The following is a 12,694-nucleotide window of genomic DNA, read 5'->3' on the forward strand; positions in this document are numbered from 1 at the left end:
CTGTGCCACTGGAGGGCATTGATTTATGAGTGTATTATATATATATTATAAATATATTTTATATAAGTTATCTTTTAAGACAAACGCACTATATGTTTTATAAAATTACATTGAAGATGTTTAGCGATGACGAGCAAGTGTGAAGTTTTGAAACAGTGATTTATATTATTAAATATGCATTACACTGTCCGTGAATCCGCTTCCGATTGGAAAGCAATTACTTCAGATCCGATACGTTCAGAAGGATTTTAGCTTCTACACAGTTGAAGTAGAACTTGAGTACATTGTAATAGTTTTGTCGCTTTTTCAGGATGCCGTAAATCTTCTGTAATGATTTGGGTCCAAGTGCGTGATGAGGGACGTTACGAATAGTGAAGCGCGTGTAAGTTATCACGCAGTTCACTCTAGTAAGCTATCATCGGAGTGCACCATCATATCAAACGTCCCTTAGCTAAGAGGTAAGGGTAAGTTCTTGTAAAATACGATAAAATATGACTCTGTACATAAACTAATGAAGTTACGGCACGTACAATAGTCTGGTACTTATTACAAGTTAAGTGTATGAACGACTGGTAATAGCTTTAGTGTTGAAATATCTAGATTTAGTGGTTCTAGCCAGAAGTTTTATTTATTTTTCACCTACTATGAAACTAATACCTCTCCGCCATTGATGTTTCTTGGTAAAATACAATATTTTCAGATGTTCTACCACGTCGTATTCATCCGGTGAAACCACTGAATGAAACCGCAATCATCTAAACATGAGATAATTGAAAGCAAGACAAATCAAAATAACACATAATTTGAATTAGGTCATGAACAATCGTTCACGTTGATCAGTTAGCATGAATATTTATTTTTTCCCACGGCTACTTTGAGTATTCTATTGGAAAACAAAAGCGTTTATAACATTACAGATTCAAATAATCACCAACGCTGAAATTTCTTCTCTAATTTCAGTTAATACCAATACAGAGAACACATAGTGTATACCACTTTAATGGTACGAATGGTATGATGGCTCTGTCTTTGTTGATGAAAGTATCCACCAAGATATACATATACATATATATATATCTTTATTTTTCAGAAATGGGTGACTCACAATGGGTGACAGTTCATAACTTCATTAGTTCATAACTCCATAATACAAGGAATCCTAATTATCTATATTCATCTCCAAAACGACAAAAGGTCAGCGTGATAAAAGATGGTTTGGCGTTCTTGAAATTTATCTTAATGTCAATAGTTGGTTCAGACACTACCTTTGACATCTGCACACAGATGATTTGTTAACTTTGCGAAGTCTTTATAGAGGAACGATAGCTGCAGCATTAGGTTTCCTTAATGGTGTGGAGTTTATAAATCATTTGTATTCTGTAATTGTTTTCTTTCTTCTAAAACCCTTTTCATAACATTATAGGGTAGTTAATCTTTAACTGCCGTCATATTTTAGTGTTATATGTATTTTTTTCTCATTGTATTTTTGTTTCGTATGAATTTCAACCGTTTTGGACTGTGAAGAACTTAACATTTTGTTTAAGTTTGATTTAAATTAGTTAAAACAAGTAGGTAATTTGTAAATTGTGACCAAGTTGTCTTTGTCCAACATTTATCGTTCTTGATAGGAACTGAAGAAACCGGTTCACATCGTGACACGTGATCTCTGTCAAACGTTTCTCGGTCTTGATAGCTAAAGAAGAAACCGGTTTATATCGTGACACGTAGTCTCTGTCCAACATTTATCGTTCTTGATAGGAAATGAAGAAACCGGTTCACATCGTGACACGTGGTCTCTGTCAAACGTTTATCGTTCTTGATAGGAAATGAAGAAACCGGTTTACATCGTGACATGTGGTCTCTGTCAAACGTTTCTCGGTCTTGATAGCTAAGGAAGAAACCGGTTTATATCGTGACACGTAGTCTCTGTCAAACGTTTATCGTTCTTGGTAGGAAATGAAGAAACCGGTTCACATCGTGACACGTGGTCTCTGTCAAACGTTTCTCGGTCGTGATAGCTAAGGAAGAAACCGGTTTACATCGTGACACGTGGTCTCTGTCAAACGTTTCTCGGTCGTGATAGCTAAGGAAGAAACCGGTTTACATCGTGACACGTGGTCTCTGTCAAACGTTTCTCGGTCTTGATAGCTAAGGAAGAAACCGGTTTACATCGTGACACGTAGTCTCTGTCAAACGTTTCTCGGTCGTGATAGCTAAGGAAGAAACCGGTTTACATGTGTTTTGTATCAAACGTTTCTCGGTCTTGGTAGCTAAGGAAGAAACCGGTTTACATCGTGACACGTAGTCTCTGTCAAACGTTTCTCGGTCGCGATAGCTAAGGAAGAAACCGGTTTACATGTGTTTTGTATCAAACGTTTCTCTGTCTTGGTAGATAATGAAGAAACTGGAGTCTATATGATCCTCAGTAATATAACTTTATTTTTAACAAGATTTTTATTTTTCAAATATTCATACGTTAATGGGAGCGTTTGAATACTTTAATGTACTTTTTAACTTATTTTAGTTTTCAAAAAACGATATTCTGTGTTTCTGTGACTCCATCTTAGCACTCATGTATGTATAAATTATCTTCCATCTTAGCACTCATGTATGTTTCAGTGACTCCATCTTAGCACTCATGTATGTATAAATTATCTTCCATCTTAGCACTCATGTATGTTTCTGTGACTCCATCTTAGCACTTATGTATGTTTCTATGACTCCATCTTAGCACTCATGTATGTTTCTGTGACTCCATCTTAGCACTCATGTACGTTTCTGTGACTCCATCTTAGCACTCATGTATGTATAAAGTATCTTCTATCTTAGCACTCGTGTATGTATAAATTATCTTCCATCTTAGCACTCATGTATGTTTCAGTGACTCCATCTTAGCACTCATGTATGTATAAATTATCTTCCATCTTAGCACTCATGTATGTTTCTGTGACTCCATCTTAGCACTTATGTATGTTTCTATGACTCCATCTTAGCACTCATGTATGTTTCTGTGACTCCATCTTAGCACTCATGTATGTTTCTGTGACTCCATCTTAGCACTCATGTATGTATAAAGTATCTTCTATCTTAGCACTCGTGTATGTATAAATTATCTTCCATCTTAGTATTCATGTATGTATAAATTATCTTCCATCTTAGCATTCATGTATGTTTCTGTGACTCCATCTTAGCATTCATGTATGTATAAATTATCTTCCATCTTAGCATTCATGCATGTATAAATTATCTTAGAATTTAGAATGACCAGTAAAGATATGAAGATAATCCTGCACCAAAACTATATACATGCAGTGAGTTGCCTCCTATCAAAAACATCGAGGTCACTCTACAGCAATACGACGAATATGATGTCATTTGCCTGCTATCAATAACACGAAGATCACCCTGCATACCTACGATAAAGAAATCCAGCGAGTTATTGCCTATCAAGAACATGTAGATCACCCTGCACCAATACAACACAGGTGCAGCGAGTTATCTCTTATCAAGAACATATAGATCACCCTGAACTAATGCGTCAAAGGTGCCTCCTATCATGTGCAGGAAGACTAGCATCATCTGTGTGAACATGTAATGAAACCCTGAATTGATTGTGTGATATAAAGAAAATAATATAAAAATGAATCATGAAACATAATAAAATATTTAGTTATTTATGCTGTTCCAATAAATTAATACATTTCTTACATATCCCACCATACTACTTACGTTAGAAAATAGAATAGTAGTTAAGGGTTAAGACAGGGTTAAGGGTTAATGAATGTTTAAATAAATCATTAAAATTTTACAGTTCACAGAATTTTTCATTTCGAACTCTAGCTTCCTTTCAAAGGCAACTCTGCGTACAATATGGTTCAGTAAAAAGTGTTGTTATCCTACAATGACCTAAGTATTTCAACAATATATATATACATAGTAATTGTACTTTCTAACATTCAGAACATAGGCTATTGGTGTAAGCTCTCAGCTCTGTATTCAAATACAAACAGCGATTGCATGAAAAAATAGAAACCTTAAATCGTAACATTCACAATACAAGTAAAAAAGGCTTGTTGTTAGGCCTTATGAGAAGGCAATCCTATACCTGTTCTAGTACCCAGCCATTTGGTGAGATCACAAATTGTATACATCGCCGAAGTTTATAACGTTTCGGTTTCTTTCCCATCTAGAAAATTAAGGTTGTAAAACACCTTTGACATAAATATATCTTAGTAGTCGCTGCCATTCCACAGCAATAACTGTTATTATATTTCTTTCACAAAACATCCAAGAAATCGACACTGTTATAGGAAATATCAAGACTGAATCCATAAGAATGCAAGACTTGAAAAATCTCATAAAAAAAATGTTGCATGAAATGTAATTCTATGATCTCAAAAGAATTTTCATTTCGATTAAAATAAAGGTTTAGATCTCGCAACTTTTATTTTCACCCAAACTCTAGTATTTCAAAGGAAATATGGTAAGAGAAACGTTTTTATTATTAAGAAATTTTCTGAAATTTCCTATAAACAGTGACTTCGCTCACGATTATATGGCTTTTATTTTAAAACATAAGGAGATATTTCTTAAACTTTACATACAGATATAGGATGGCTCATAGCCAAGTCCACAATAAAGATACTAAAGAAAAATTAAGGAATCAAGTGTGTAAAACGAAGACACCCAATCTGGATCACGAAGATTGTGTTGTTTAGTTTTGTTTTCCTTTAGCTGGAGGGAATACGCCGTCTGATATATTAGCTGGGAACAAAATAAGACAGATAATGGAAATGTTTTGAACTTTATGGTAGGTAGCAACATACAGGATTGATCATAGTGAAGTTTTGTTTTCCTTTAGCTGGAGGTTCACTATGATCAATCCTGTATGTTGCTACCTACCATAAAGTTCAAAACATTTCCATTATCTGTCTTATTTTGTTCCCAGCTAATATATTAGACGGCGTATTCTACTTTTTTATAAAGTACAACACAATCTTTTTTGAATTAGCCAACTTAATAAAATAATGAAAAGTTATTATAATGGATTATTTGTTTTGAAGTTCGCGCAAAACTACACGAGGGCTATCTGCGTTAGCCGTCCATAATTTAGCAGTGTGAGACTAGAGGGAAGGCAGCTAGTCATCACCACTCACCGCCAACTCTTGGGCTACTTTTTTACCAACGACTGACCGTCACATTATAACGCCCCCACGGCTGAAAGGGTGAGCATGTTTGGTGTGACGTGGATTCGAACCCGCGACCTGCAGATTGCGAGTCGAGCGCCCTAACCACCTGGACATTCCTATTATAAAGGAAGCTCCATATTTAAAATGATTATGTCTAAGAACAACGTCTATTAGGTGAACACCATTTCATTTCAGGCATACTAAGAATTATATTTTTGACAGTGAAGGCGGAAAACATACTTTTAGTCCATTTCAATCAGCATATTAAGCCCTATCTATAAATGAAGTTACTTTAAGCATTATTTCATAGGAACAATGTTCGTTAAGCCTCACCAATACGACGCACACTGGTACACATGTGATCTTTATCACGTTGTTATAAGAGAGAAAGAAGAAACATAAAAGTAACACAAGACTGGGAGAAAAGCGATTTAGATGGTTTTGAAAAACATTGAACCATTTACAAAAATTTTAAATAAAACTTGTGATCCTCAACGTGCCTTTGTATCAATTATGTCCGTCTGAGACAAATGGTTTTAATATATAATTTTTTTAAATAAGGGATTTTCTTTGTAATCACCCTATTTAAAAAAAAAACACGTCTAGCCTTTCCAACAGAGATGATAAATAAAGCTCATTTAGATTGAAGCATCAGATTTTGTCATGTAAACAAAACAAAGGGTTTAGAATATAACATTTTCAGGAAAAATACACACACACACACAAAAATTAGAATAAAGTGTTTGCACGTTTTCATATAAAATAATATAAAACCTCCTATTTCCCGAGGGATCATCTTAAGTACTTCTTCAGAGAGATGCGTTCTTTGTTACATATTCTACGGTTACACACCAGACCGTAGAATATGTAACAAATACAATTTTTCCTAAATTGTTCTAGATAATTAGTTTTTTTCTTTTTATTTCCATGTGTGCTCTATCAAGTAACGATTATTCTCAGGTGGCTATGCCTAAAATCGGTTTTTCACTTTGCTTGTTATCAAACCATTCTGTATTAATTTTCTTATCCTTTTTTTATAGGAGACATTAAAAACATATTAATATTGACTTTTTTGTTTTATCAATTTCCAGTGCCCATTAAATAGTTTTAACGTTTTCTATCTTGACAGAAGCCCATTAATTATATCAATTTGTATATCAAGCGGTTGGTTACTTAGTAACGGCGAGTCAAATGTTTGATTATAAGACAGTCATTAGATATAAGAAACTCTGCTACATCGCAAATATATCGTGTGTTTAAATACTACAGAAGCATGTTTTATAGTAAAAATATATAAATATATATGTATATATATAATATCCAGCTATTAGGTTTGTAGTAACGCCCTTTTAGTTCCATTTAAAAATATTTTTGTCAGCAGCAAAACGATGTTAAGCGTCCACACTGGTACACTGAGGTACATTATAATATTCCATTATTGTAACTCATTATTTCTCCTCTCAATGATGTCATATAATGGAGTGTACATTATAATATTCCATTATTGTAACTCATTATTTCTCCCAATCAATGACGTCATATAATGGAGTGTACATTATAATATTCCATTATTGTAACTCATTATTTCTTCCCTCAATGACGTCATATAATGGAGTGTACATTATAATATTCCATTATTGTAACTCATTATTTCTCCTCTCAATGACGTCATATAATGGAGTGTACATTATAATATTCCATTATTGTAACTCATTATTTCTCCTCTCAATGACGTCATATAATGGAGTGTACATTATAATATTCCATTATTGTAACTCATTATTTCTCCCCTCAATGACGTCATATAATGGAGTATTGAACTTGTTACTCTTTAAAACTGTCAAAGTTTTGCACAAACCTCTAATATCTTATGACTATTATAATTTTGGACTTAAAAATAAAAACTAAGATGCACCGAACACGTGATGATATTGCTTTTCCACAGTAATCAACATTAAAGCACTCGTGTTGTAGAGTAAAACGAAACGAGTTCCCTATAAATAGACATCAAATGATCCTTAATAAAGTGTTATAAAATTAACCTAAGTATTTGAAACAACTTACTATTTCGTTTCATATTAAAACAATGAATTACAGAACGTAATGACTGTTGCTGTTCAGCCGAATAACAGGCGAAATCAGCACTACATCTCTGAAATGTATCAAGTGTAACTGGAAATTTAGATTTCGAAAAAATGCATTGCACTCCGACGTGTGTAGTTGGGTTGTGCCCTCCGCTGACTTAGCAGAAAATGTGACGATTTATAAAGCTAAAAATCAGGCTTCGATACCCACGGTGGGTAGAGCACAGATAGCCCAATGTGTAGCTTTGCACTTAGCAACAAACAAACAAGGGACTTGGCATAGTCTGATAGTTAGGGCGAAACCCGTCACCGAACATGTTCGTACTTTCAACTGTGAGGGTTTTATACTGTGACGGTCAATCTCACTATTCGTCGGTAAAGAGTATTCCAAGGGTTGGCGGTGGGTGAAGTTGACAAGCTGACTTCCCTCTGGTATATTACTTCAAAATTAGGGACAACTCGAGTAAGTATGTACGAAGTTCAGCAAACAAACTTGTTATTGTTAATTGTATCACTAAATTACTGAATAAACTTACCGAATAGCGCTAAAGGCGCAACCTGAGGGTCGCGGGTTCAAATCCCCGTCCCTCCAAAGATGCTTGACCTTTCAGCCGTAGGGGCGTTATAATTGACGGTCAAGCCCACTATTCGCTAGTAAACGAGTAGCCCAAGAATTGGCGGTGAATGTTGATGACTATCTGCCTTCCTTTTAGTCTTTCTCTGTTAAATTAGGGACGGCTAGCACAGAAATCCCTCGTGTAGCTATGCGCGAAAATACAAAACATACAAATAAACTTCTCTGTATATTTCCTTTATCTTTTGTCCCCCAGTGGGTCAGAAGAAAGTTTACGAACTTACAACGCTAAAATCTGTGTTCCGTTATTTTGTTTCAAACTTTCTCAAATTTCCTCTATTCTTCTACTAGTCAACCTTTATTAAGCCTTTGTCATTATTAGGGGATATTTCTTGTCGGTGTGAAACGAATGCCACCCGCCTGTAAGAATATTCTTGTGTCTTATTATTCATCTAAATGATCCGCAAATATAAATTAAGCTGAAACCTTTGATAGTGACAGCAACCATTAATTATACATTTCTGAATTCAAAAGTCGAGTAATAACAATGATTTTAAAATTCTATTCAGTTCGGAAAGATTGCCAATAATCGGGCCAAGGCCGTTACAGACCAATACACACTTTCCAGAGATGGGGGGGGGGGAGAACGTGAAATGTAACAAATCTGGCTATAATGGGTTCCAAGAGATCGCAGGCTAATACATGCAGCTTATATTTTCCAACATAGGATTTCTGAAGGGTTCCCGCGATTATTTTGTGATTAAAAGAATAAGTGACCCATATGTGAAAATGTGCATATGATGACATAACTCCAAGGATGAAGTATTTCTATAGGCTGACATTAGGCTTAAGGATTAGGCTTAAGGACATCTGATAATAAAGTTAACGATGAGTAATCTTGTTGAATAAATCTTTGTTACATCATTCACTGAGTTTGTTTGTTTGCTTTTAATTGTGCAAAAAGCTACACAAGGGCTATCTGTGCTCTGTCCACCACGGGTATCGAAACCCGGTTTCTAGCGTTGTAAGTCCGCGGATAAACCGCTGTGCCACTGTGGGGCCAGTCACTGAGTGGTAACTTATTGTTGTTTATATATTTGTTTATGGAATTTAATGGAAGATTCAAAATGGCCAAGAAATATTGAATCAAGATAAGTCAGACATCCAAGAATTGCTTGAAGTAATGAGAAACTGAATTTAAGAAGATTTTTTGAGTATTTTTCCTTCACTCTGAATCATGTTCCAAAAATTTAGATTAGTTATGAAACTGTTTACTTTTCGTCGTCTTTAGATGTAAGATGTTAGCAACACCCGGGGACAGGATTCGAGGAGGAAGAAAAGGTTGTTTGCTCTCTGCTTATAAATCCAAAAGCTGCATTTGTATAGTAAGTTGTAAGTCCGAAGATTAAAGTTAATAGTAAGGAAGGAGAGAGCACAGAAACAGTGAAATCTTAGTTGACCCCCTGTCATTATTTTTCACACACTTTCTATCACAGATGTTATTTTTTCACACACTTTCTCTCACAGTTGTTATTTTTTTCACACACTTTCTCTCATAGTTGTTATTTTTTCACACACTTTCTATCACGGATGTTATTTTTTCACACACTTTCTCTCACAGTTGTTATTTTTTCACACATTTTCTCTCACAATTGTTATTTTTTCACACACTTTCTATCACAGATGTTATTTTTTCACACACTTTCTCTCACAGTTGTTATTTTTTTCACACACTTTCTCTCATAGTTGTTATTTTTTCACACACTTTCTATCACGGTTGTTATTTTTTCACACACTTTCTCTCACAGATGTTATTTTTTCACACACTTTCTCTCACAGTTGTTATTTTTTCACACACTTTCTCTCACAATTGTTATTTTTTCACACACTTTCTATCACATTTGTTATTTTTTCACACACTTTCTCTCACAGTTGCTATTTTTCACGCACTTTCTCTCACAGTTGTTATTTTTTCACACACTTTCTCTCACAGTTGCCTCAATTCACCTCTCTTTCTATTACTTACTATTTCAAATTTTGTGTCCACAAATCTCGTGCATAGCACGTTGAGGAATGTGGTGTCCTCCAAATCCCGTGCATAGCACGTTAAGGAATGTGCTGTCCTCCAAATCCAGGGCATATCACATTAAGGAATGTGGTGTCCTCCAAATTCCGTGCATATCACGTTAAGGAATGTGGTGTCCTCCAAATCCCGTGCATAGCACGTTAAGGAATGTGGTGTCCTCCAAATTCCGTGCATAGCACGTTGAGGAATGTGGTGTCCTCCAAATCCTATGCATAGCACATTAAGGAATATGGTTTCCTCCAAATCCCGTGCATAGCACGTTAAGGAATCTGGTGTCCTCCAAACCCCATGCATAGCACGTTAAGGAATGTAGTGTCCTCCAAATCCTGTGCATAGCACGTTAAGGAATGTAGTGTCCTCCAAATCCTGTGCATAGCACGTTAAGGAATGTAGCGTCCTCCAAGTCCCATGCATAGCACGTTAAGGAATGTGGTGTTATAATATTAAAAGGTAATATGTATTTATTAAAGAGGGTGATTCAAGTGGAGCGGTATTCGTTGGTACGCATACTGGTTTTGTTTGTTTTTGAATTTCGCGCAAAACTACACGAGGGGTATCTGAGCTCGGTATAAGTGTTATAAGCATCTTGCACTTTAAGCAGGTTTTGTATTGGCTTTAAAAAATGTTGACGCGTATAGTTCATTTGTTCCAGGTATAAGTGTTATAAGCATCTTACACTTTAAGCAGGTTTTGTATTGGCTTAAAAAAATGTTGACGCGTATAGTTCACTTGTTCCAAGTATAAGTGGTATAAGCATCTTGCACTTTAAGCAGGTTTTGTATTGGCTTAAAAAAATGTTGACGCGTATAGTTCACTTGTTCCAAGTATAAGTGGTATAAGCATCTTACACTTTAAGAAGGTTTTGTACTGGCTTAAAAATGTTGACGCGTATAGTTCACTTGTTCCAAGTATAAGTGGTATAAGCATCTTGCACTTTAAGCAGGTTTTGTATTGGCTTAAAAATGTTGACGCGTATAGTTCATTTGTTCCAAGTATAAGTGGTATAAGCATCTTGCACTTTTAAAGAGTTGTTTTGTTGTTTCTGATATAAATAAAACACTGTAATCAAAATGAAAAATAAATAAATAAAAAGAAGGGTCACAACCTGAAGTCTCCATGGAAAGTCGTATGTAATATCGCATTCTGATTACACGGTTCGTTACTTCTACTGGCGTCAGAAAATGTTTGAGCCCAAGAAGCAAAAACAAAAAAAAAGTGGATGAAACCTCTTCTGTGAAGAAGTGAAGACATCCCTGAGAGCTTTGGTTTTCATCAGTATAAACATCCCTGCTTTATGGCTAAAGAAAGTTTAAAATGGTAACTAAAGTATGAGAGTTGAAATATTTGGAGATATCCGACAATCAGTTTGCGTTTTTTCTACACAGTAACTCTAGTATAATTTAAGGTAGACTCAGCAAAATCGTAACATATAGTGATCATTATATATTCCATGAAATTGGTGTGTTTTTTCAGATTAAACAATGACTTACCTCACTTTCACAAAGAAAAAAAAAACAAAGAAAATGCAGTTAAGGTTCACAAATTTAATTCCTTTGTTGTTTCTCCAGCATTCTTCAGTTACTTTTCTCGCATCCTAGAAGTACTATTTATTTGGGACCGACAGGTCAAAAGCGACTAGAAACATTATTGAAGTTTGATGCTAATATGTCATTTGATTAACATATTGAATTTCCCATTAGTACTGACGGAAGTGTTTTTGTTTTTAAAGTTAAGTTAAAGTTGAGTGCTCTGCCAACCACGGGTATCGAAACCCGGTTTCTAGCATTATAAGTCTGCAGACATACCGCATAATAACACTGGGGATCCCTTACGGACGTAATCTTTCACATATCTGTTTTGGGTATGAAAACTCAACATGAAGTACTTGCCTTTTTTACTGTAGAATTTGTTTGTTTTTTACATAATTTCACAATGGACTAAATGGGCTATGTCTACTGTAGGGATCGAGCCCCCGAATTTTAGCATTATAACGCCTTAAATTCACCCCTGAATTACCGATAGAATTAATGATCAAGGGATTTTCTTTTATCTATAAACCAGGAAATAGATTGTATATAATACCTACAGTTATCGGGTATTATGGTATGTTTGAACCTAACTTGTATTATTGAATTTTTAATTTATTTATTTTGTATTTATAACTTCTGAAAACAAATAAAGAAAAGGCATGCAATAATATAGAGATTTATTTCTACTTTGAAAGATGAACTTATTTTACTTCCTGTCATAAGATTTTAAATATAAATATATGAATGTATTGTAAGTCCACAGCATAAAACTTTTATTTTCTATACTAAATACTATAGTCTGATATTGTTGTGTCAGACCATAGTGAACTAGAACTAGTACAAAAATACACTATGGTCTGATATTTTTGTGATAGTTCACTATGGTCTGATATTGTTGTGATAGTTCACTATGGTCTGATATTGTTGTGCTAGTTCACTATGGTCTGATATTTTTGTGATAGTTCACTATGGTCTGATATTGTTGTGATAGTTTACTATGGTCTGATATTTTTGTGCTAGTTCACTATGGTCTGATATTGTTGTGCTTGTTCACTATGGTCTGATATTTTTGTGCTAGTTTACTATGGTCTGATATTTTTGTGCTAGTTTACTATGGTCTGATATTTTTGTGTTAGTATGCAGATTATCAAATGTTGATAATGCATAAACAAATGGCCAGCATCGGCTGAAAAATAGTTGGAAACACAGTTGTAGCACGTGCACGATCGTGA

At 34.8% G+C, this 12,694-nt stretch overlaps 1 long non-coding RNA gene across 1 annotated transcript; it reads left to right on the forward strand.

Annotated features, from left to right (window-relative positions):
- Positions 1-360: 360 nt before the first annotated feature.
- On the forward strand, positions 361-3,675 carry LOC111087419. Its single transcript, XR_002612118.1, has 2 exons — positions 361-464; positions 3,253-3,675. It is a non-coding gene; the product is annotated as an uncharacterized LOC111087419 (long non-coding RNA).
- The last annotated feature ends 9,019 nt before the right edge of the window (positions 3,676-12,694 follow it).

Source organism: Limulus polyphemus, unplaced genomic scaffold, assembly GCF_000517525.1.
Source record: "Limulus polyphemus unplaced genomic scaffold, Limulus_polyphemus-2.1.2 Scaffold2132, whole genome shotgun sequence".
Taxonomy (NCBI): Eukaryota; Metazoa; Arthropoda; class Merostomata; order Xiphosura; family Limulidae; genus Limulus; species Limulus polyphemus.